Below are 9,626 nucleotides of genomic sequence, written 5' to 3' on the forward strand. Positions count from 1 at the left end.
TCCCAGCTAAATGGAAAGAAGCCAGTTTAAGTTTTCCATATAACTAAGCACATGCAACTGTACATAAAGCACACACACATAACACCCCCACGTTACAATGTGAGAGTATAAGTGGTCACACTGAACTCTCTCAAGTCCTCTAAAGCTGGTCCATATTGTGGCCTGAACTATCCTAGAGATATCGTTCTCAAAAACCTCAACCCAAGACTAATTTACTTTCTTTGGGATATAAGAAAACAATGGTCCCCATGCAGATTATCTCCAAACTATCAATGCATAATGGGTACGCAGTACAACCACTGATTATGATCCTTCCTGAGTATAGAATTAGATCGCACAAGTTCAAGGCCTTGATCTGTGGATTACTAACTGAACTTGTACATATCTCCTGACCTCCCCATGTCTCAATCACAATAAGTAGTGATAATAGTGCTCACATCTCATAAGACTGTTTAAGGTCGGCAGTTCAAATCTACCAGCTTCTCCTCGAGCTGGAAATGACTCGAGGGCACTTACATTATTATTATTAACATCTTCAGTATTATTATTTCAAAGTCACCTATCTTAGTAACATTTCTTAGAAGGCTGCAGCACTTTTATGATGTAAGGTTGTTTGTTTGTTTCACTTTTATCTACAATTTAGTTTTTTGGGACAGGGGTCCATAGATGATTGAATGCTGGAACAAGAAAGACCTTTGAGAGAACACCTAGTAGTCCAAATCCCTCTGTCTATAGATGTAACTCTTAGAGCAACATCCCTTCCACTGCAACATATTACCCAGCACATATTACCCAGCTTGTATTCATAAGGTTTTCAGAAGTAGTTGTATTCATAAGGATTCAGAAGTAGTTCATCACTCTTTCTTCCTTGTCTGTCTTTGTCTGGAAGCTCATCTGAAACCTGTCCACCATTGGTGACCATGCTGGTATTTAAAATATCAGTGGCATATCTTTCAGAATCATAGAAACTCACAAGCCACCACACTATGACTAACTGGCTGTTTGGTTTTAAGTGGAAACTGTCACTTTAAATTTCGAGGAGATCTGTGTGCGTGCATAGTAGAACCCTCCAGGGGTGAGGGTTGGGTGTCCATTCACTCAGGCAGCCCCTCTAGTCACCAGAATGGAGCTGTGCAGACAGCGAGAGACCAATGAACAGATACTGAAAAAAGAATGTCCACACCTGTATCTCCGTGGCTCTATCAGCCATTCGTGGCTGTTCTCATCCTTACCCCACTTGGTCGGAAGACCAGAAGAGTTGTGGGATGACATCAAGAACATTATACATAAAGAAATCAAAAAGTCATTGAGAAGACAAGAAAGAAGGAAAGGTCAAAATGGATGTCAGAAAAGACACTGAAACTTGCTTTCCAGCGTAGAGATGCTAAAGCAAATGGAAGAAAAGAGGAGGTCCAAGAGCTGAACAGAAAATTTCAAAGATCAGCTCGAGAAGATATTACAACCGAATGTGCAAAGATCTGGAATCAGAAAACCAAAAAGGAAGAACACGCTCATCATTTCTCAAGCTGGGGGGAAATGAAGAAAACATTCAAGCCTCAATTGTCGGTATTGAAAGATTCTCTGGGCAAATTATTGAATGATGCAGAAAGCATCAAGGGAAGATGGAAGGAATACACAGAGTCACTGTACCAAAAGGAAATGGTTAATGTTCAACCATTTCAAGAGGTAGCATATGATCAAGAGCCAGTGATACTCAGGGAGGAAGTCCAAGGTGCACTGAAGGAATTGACAAAGAACAAGACACCAGGAATTGATGGAATACAACTTGATATCTTTCAAGAAAGTGAGGCGGCACAGGAGGCACCCACTCATCTCTGCCAAGAAATTTAGAAGACAACTATCTGGCCAACTGATTGGAAGAGATCCATATTTGTGCCCATTCCAAAGACAGGTGACCCAACGGAAAGCAGAAATCATCCGACAATCTCTTTGATATCCCATGTGAGTAAAGTTTTGCTACAGGTAATACAGAAACGGCTACAATCATACATTGGCAGAGAACTTCCAGAGGTTCAAGTCGGATTCAGAAGAGGCCATGGAATGAGGGATATCATTGCTGATGTCCGATGGATCTTGGCTGAAAGCAGAGAATATCAGAAAGATGTTTACCGGGGCTTTATTTACTACGCAAAGGCTTTCAATTGTGTGGATCATGACAAGCTATGGACAACATTGCGAAGTATGAGTATTCCGGAACACTTAATTGTGATTATGAGGAATCTGTACCTGGACAGTTGTTCGAACAGAACATGGGGATACTGAATGTTTCAAAATTAAGAAATGTGTGCGACAAGGTTGGATTCTTTCACCATACTTATTCAACCTGTATGCAGAGCAAATAATGTGAGAAGCTGGGTTCTAGGAAGAAAAACATGGCATCAGGATTAGAGGAAGACTCATTAACAACCTGCGATATGCAGATGACACAACCTTGCTTGTTGAAAGTGAAGAGGACTTAATACATTTACTGATGAAGATCAAAGAGCACAGCCTTCGGTATGGATTACATCTCAATGTCAAGATAACAAAAATCCTCACCACTGGACCAATAAACAACATTCTTATCAATGGAGAAAAGACTGAAGCTGTCAAGGACTTCATTCTTCTTGGATCAACTATCAACACTCGCGGAAGCAGCAGTCAAGAGATCAAAGGACATTAGGTAAATCTGCTGCACAAGACCTTTTGAAAGTTTTGAAGAGCAAAGATGTCACCTTGAGGACTATGGTATGCCTAACCCAAGCCATGGTATTTTTAATAACCTCATATGCATGTGATACGGAAGACCATAGAAAAATTGATGCCTTTGAGTTATAGTGTTGGAGGAGAATATTGAAAGTGCCATGGGCTGCCAAAAGAACCAATAAATCCGTTTTGGAAGAAGTTCAGCCAGAGTGCTTCTTGGAGGCCAATATAGCCAAACTTCATCTCTCATACTTTGGACATATTGTCAGGAGGCACCAGTGACTGGAGAAGGATATCATGTTTGGTAAGGTGGAGAGTCAGAGAAAAAGAGGAAGAACCGTAACAAGATGGATTGGCCAAGTGGCAGTATTGATGGACTCAAGCGTGGCAGCAGTAGTGAGGCTGGCCCAGGATCAGGCAGTGTTTTGGGCTGCTATGCATAAGGGTCGGTACCTACTCGATGAAACCTAACAACAACTAGCTTGTAAAGGAGCTCTGGTAGTATAGTGGTTACTAATCAGGCTGCTAATCTCATGCTAATCTGAAGTTCAAAACTACCAGCTGTTTCACGGGAGAAAGATGAGGCTTTCTGCTCCCATAAAGATTTACAGCCTCGAAAATGCTGTACAGGGTCGCTATGAGTCAGAACTGACTCCACGGCACATAACAACAACAACACTAGTTTGCAAATTGTTGTTAAATGCCATCAAGTCAGTTCCAACTCATGGCGACCCTATATAGCGTTTCCAAGGAGCAACTGGAGGGTCTGAAATGCCTACCTTGTGGTTTACAGTACAGTGCTGAGCCTACAGCGCCACACCAGGAGACCAGTTTATACATATGGAGGCCTGTATAGTGCTTCAGGATAATGCACTGGACTGCAATGTCAGTTTGAACCACAAGGTCAGCAATTTAAACTCACTGACACTTAACAACAACAGCTATATATATATGCTTGTACACAGAAGATCCTTGTTTGTTGTTGTTAAGTGCTGCTGAGTCGATTTGGACCCATAGCAACCCTGTATAGCGTTTCCAAAGAGCAACTGGTGAGTTTGGACTGCTGATATTGCCTTGTTGTTGTTGTTGTTAAGTGCCTTTGAGTCGGTTCCGACCCATAGCGACCCTATACAGGGTTTCCAAGGGTGTAAATCTTTACGGGTGTAGAAAGCCTCATCTTTCTCCCGTGGAGCGGCTGGTAGTTTCGAACAGCTGACCTTAAGGTTCGCAGCCCGATTCGTAACCACTACGCTACCAGTTGTTGTTGTTGTTGTTATGTGCCGTGGAGTCGGTTCCGACTCATAGCGACCCTGTCCAGGGTTTCCAAGGCTGTAAATCTTTACGGGAGCAGAACTCCTCATCTTTCTCCAGCGGAGCAGCTGGTAGTTTCGAACTGCTGACCTTGTGGTTCACAGCCCAATTGGTAACCACTATGCTACCAGAGCTCCTTAATACATATTAATTAAATCCAATTGACCATGGTTTTAAGAAACCATTATTGGCAGTTGTCAGCCTTAAACTCATGGTGACCTCATGCACAATAGAACAAAACTCTGCCCTGTCCTCATCATCCCCCACATCAGTTGCTGGTTAAGTCATTGTTTCCCATAGGGTTTTTACTGGAAGAGTTTCTAAAGTGGATTGCCAGGCCTTTTTAACAAGTCCCTCTTAGTTTAGAAGCTCAGCTAAAGCCTGTTCAGCATCATAGCAACACATCAGTCTTGTTGACAGACAGATGGTGACTGCACATGAGATGCCCTGGGAAGCAAACCTGGGTCTCCCAATTTGGAAGATAAGGATTCTGTCACTGATCCCATCACTAGCTTTTGGTTTCAGAGACTGTAACTCCAAAAACCCACTGCCCTGGAGTTGATTCTAACACATAATGAGCATCTACGAATAGAGTAGAACTGCTCCCCAGGGTTTCTGGTGTTGTAAAGTAAGACGACTGCCTCAACTTTTTTCTCCACAAGGCAGCTATTGGTTGGAACTGCTGACCTTTTGATTAGCCATCCAGTGTATAATCCATTGTATCACCATGGCTCTTTTAAGAGGCTGTGGTGGTAGAGGTAGGTGTGTGCCATGGAATCAGGTCCAATTCATAGTGACCCTGTATAAGGTTTCCGAGGTTGTAAATCTTTATGGGAGCAAATACTCTCATCTTTCTCCTACAGAGCAGGTGGTAGTTTTGAACTTCTGATCTTGTAGTTAGCAGCCCAACTTGTAACCCACTCTTCTACCAGAGCTCCTTTAAGAGATTGTTGTTGTTGTTGTTGTTATGTGCCGTGGAGTCGGTTCCGACTCATAGCGATCCTGTACAGGGTTTCCAAGGCTGTAAATCTTTACGGGAGCAGAACGCCTCATCTTTCTCCCGCGGAGCAGCTGGTAATTTCAAACTGCTGACCTTGTGGTTCACAGCCCAATTCGTAACCACTATGCTACCAGAGACTGTAGACTTGGCTTAATGCTACCACAAAGGTGCCAGTTCCATTGGAAGTAAAATATTAATGGTGGAATGGAAAATTGAAAGTGGTAAGAGTTAAGTGTTTGGCTCTAAGTATGGCTGAAGGACCTTAGAAGACCTCTTCTCTTTAGGTCAAGATACACAGGTAGGTCAGCATCCACTAATCAATATTTTGAGATTTCTTTTCTGTCATATCAACATCATTCCAGCTTGATATTTGCCCTTACTTCATTCTAGCACTAGCTTAAATAAAGGCTTTGAGTTGACTCTAGTTCTTTGCCCATAGCTCTAGCTCTATCTGGATCAAGTTGGAAAAAATATTTTAAGAACCATAACAAAACCTTGGCATTTTCATATCTAACTAAATATTATCTTTTCTCTGAGATGACAACTATTAGAGACTTGGTCAATTTTTGGTCCTACTGTTACCTGTCTATGCTCTCAAGAAATTAACTTGAACATGTTAGTCAGCAACAAAGGTACTCTAAAATGTACATAAGCAGGAAACAGAACAAGTGGATACTGCATAGCTTAAAAAGGTGTACATCGAGCCTAGATCCAGAGGGCACAGAGGAAGGTAGAATCTCCACTGAGTAGTATCCAATCTGTCAGGGTGGGGCTGATGAAAGGAGATGGGGATAAGACTCTTGTAGTATAATAGTGAATAGTTGTTATCAGGACTGACTGTGAGGGTTGGAAATGTAAAGGTAGATGTTTTGTAACAAAAGGAGGGGAGTGGTTGACTTTGCAGTCTAGGAGCGGAGGTCCCTGGGACCATCAAGGGAGAAGAGCAGAGTGTGGGACTCTACTCAGAGGAACAGTGATGCCAGGGATGGAGGCATGGAGACATGGTGTGGCTGGGGACTCTAAACCTAGAGAGGGAGAGGGGCTGTGTGCTGATGACCAAGGGGCAGGCTTGTGGGGTATACCCTTTGGTTGGTTGATGATGCATGAGGGGACTGTAACCATGGCAATGAAACAATATACAATAGGATGAATATAAAGCTAATGTCCTCCCATGTAAACTATCACATAATTCACAATAAAACATTAAAAAAAAAGGGGTGCGTCATTGTTGTTTCCTTTTCCCATCTTTATTCAATCTGTATGCTGAGCAAATAACCCGAGAAGCTGAACTATACGAGAAAGAACATGGCATCAGGAATAGAGGAAGGTTCATCAACAACCTGTAATATGCAGATAATATAACTGCATGCTTAAAAGTATGGAAGACTTGAAACACTAAAGATTCTAGCCTTCAGTGTAGATTACACCTCAACATAAAGAAAATAAAAATCCTCACAACTTGACCAATATACAACATCATAGTAGATGGAGAGAGAACTGAGGCTGTGAAGGATTTTATTCCATTTTACTTAGCTCTACAATCATGACCCATGGAAGTAATCATGGGAAAATATGCTGACAAAACCACTTTGAAGTGTTCAAAAGTAAAGATGTCATTTTGAGAATTAAGTTGCACTTGATCCAAATCTTGATATTTTCAATCACTTCATACCCATATGCATGCAAAAACTGGACAGTGAATAAAGAAGATCAAAGAAGAATTGATGCATTTGAGCGATGGTGCTGGTGAAGAATATTGACAATACCATGGACTGCCAGAAGAACAAACACATCTGTCTTATAAGAAGTACAGCTATAATGTTCCTTAGAGGAAAGGATGGTGGCACTTTATCTCATGTACTTTGGACATGCTAACTGGAATGACCAATTCCTGGAGAAATACATCATGCTTGGTGAATTAGAGGGTCTGTGAAAAAGAGGAAACCCCTGAAGAAGATGGATTGATATCGTGGCTGCAACAATGGGCTCAAACATTACAACAATTGTAAGAATGGCACAGGACCAAGCTGTGTTTCTTTCTGTTGCATATAGGGTTGCTGGGAATCAAAACTAACTTCACATCAAATAATAACAACATTGGGTAATGAGGATAATCCTGTTCCAGCTATCCCTCCACCCTCTTGAATGTATACTCAATTCAAGGGAAAAACAGATCACACTATTAAATTACATCTGCTATTCCTTAGAAACAGTATAAGAAATCCATGAAATCATATTGAGAATAAAATGAGAAAAGTTAAAGAAAATATTTAGAAGCTGCCTGTCATATCAATCTCCTGCCTCCAATAACATATCACCTACTTTTATCTGTGTTATGCCTTAATTAGAAGCCATAGGAGCCAAGCACACAAATATTTATAATAAAGAAAAAAAAAAGCACTCATAATTTCACCACCTCAACTCAAACATAATTGGCATTTAAGTAATCTCCTTTTGTTTTTCCTCTATATGTATTTGTGCTGCAACATATAAAATACACATAGTTTTCAATCCTACATTTCAATTTTTCGTGAATACTTTTTCCATGTGGTTTACTTAGACTTCATAACAAACATTGTAATGGCTGAGTAATCATCCCTTGAATAAGTGTATCAAGCTTCACTTAATTCTTTCTAATTTTTAAGACCTCAAAATTGCTTCCAACTTAGTGCTAGTCTAAAAAATTGTTACAAGAAACACCTTAGTGGTTCAGTCTTTTTCAATATTTTGTTTCCTAATGAAGGAACCCCCAAAGTGAAATTAATGGGTCAAGATTTATGAATTAATGTTTTCAGAGAAATCCACTAAAAAAAATAAAACTAGCAAAACACCAAAGCTTTATGAAGTATCTCCCTCATTTCTGTATCAGGGCAGATTAGGGCTCTTAGGAGGAAAAAAAAATGCCAAGAGAAGCAGTGAAGTATCCTAGTGGCTTACGAAATGCTAGAGTGGAATGCAGGCTCCCCTGTGAATCCAACTTGCATGCACTTGCCCCAAATTGCAACCCAGCCAAGAAGCTAATTAGTAAAAGCATCAGGTGGGTGAGAACAGGTTCATGGCTGTAATGGCTTATATCATGTTTCATTTTTGCCCTTGGAAATATCTGACAGCCCACTTGAAGACATTCAGTTCTAGTGTCCCAACCTGCTACATTATGAATGCTAATAAAATTTTCTAACTTAGAAATACCAGTTTTCAAAAACATTGTAAAGATGTTATGTTGTATAGCCACTAAGGCTGTATGCACATCTCTATTTTCAGCCACAGTTAAGGTGGCACATTTCAAATTATATAACTAAGTGGAACCTGTCTTAAATGGTCAGTGGGTTTATTTGCAGACCTGACCATCAAAACCATCCTGTCCCAAGGCAGGGGAGGCAACATACCAGAGATGGCTCCTAGCTTATCAGGAGCAGACCCAACAGAGCGTTTCTTGCCTTGCTTTCTTAGCCAGGACTCACAGCAGAAGATAGTTCCGATCACCTTCTTCCTGAAGGCTTCTCCTTAATCCTTCTTCATCCCCTTCACTCCTTCCCCCAAGCCACTCAGTATGGAAAATTAATTTTTCCATCTCCCTGTTCCTACTGGACTTTGTACATATGGCATCGACAGCACTTTTCACACCATATTTTCCACAAACATTATTGAGCACTTACTCTGAGCCAGACACTGTGCTAGGCAATGGGGTTGAAAAAAAAGAAAAATATAACAGAGCAATATCACTAGTCAAGTAGAGGAGGCAAATGTGTACCTACAATCCAATTAGAAAGTAGAGTTGCCTGCAGATAGCACTAGCAATGCAGAGGATACTACCAAAACAAAGCCCTCTGGACCAGATGAGAAAGCTTTCCAGAGAAAATGACCTGTGAGTTTAGTAAAAGACATAATTGTCTTTTATATATAAAAGACATAATTGACCAATTCAATGTTTTACAAGAGGGAACGAGAAGAATCAGATAGATTGAGATATATATTTAGGGACCATTAACGTATGACAAAATAGTTTGTGTGACAAACTATTCCATGCTCAACTACTAACCGAAACAGATTGAAACTGCCCAGAAGTGCCTTGGAAGAAAGGCCTGGAGATCAACTCCAAAAAGGTTAAAGCCTTAAAAAATATGGAACATAATTCTATTCTGCAACACATATGGTTACCGTGAGTTGGGAAAGACTCAACAGCAATTGGTTTGGATTGGTTTGGGCTTAACATATAGACTACAACTAAGATCAAAGACCACAGGCTTCGGTATGGATTGCATCTCAATGTAAAGAAAAAAATCCTCACCACTGGACCAATAAACAACATTCATATCAATGGAGAAAAGATTGAAGTTGTCAAAGACTTCATTATTATTGGATCAACTATCAACACTCATGGAAGCAGCAGTCAAAAAATCAAATGATGCATTGCTTTGCGCAATTTGCTGCACAATACCTTTTTAAAGTGTTGAAGAGCAAAAATGATGTCAGCTTGAGGACTAAGGTGTGCCTGACCCAAGCCATGGTATTTTCAATTACCTCATATGCATGTGAAAGCTGGACAGTGAATAAGGAAGACCGCAGAAGAGAGGTTGGAGGAGAATATTGAAACTGCCACGGGCTGCCC

This window comes from Chrysochloris asiatica, unplaced genomic scaffold, assembly GCF_000296735.1.
Source record: "Chrysochloris asiatica unplaced genomic scaffold, ChrAsi1.0 scaffold00255, whole genome shotgun sequence".
In the NCBI taxonomy this organism is placed as follows: domain Eukaryota; kingdom Metazoa; phylum Chordata; class Mammalia; order Afrosoricida; family Chrysochloridae; genus Chrysochloris; species Chrysochloris asiatica.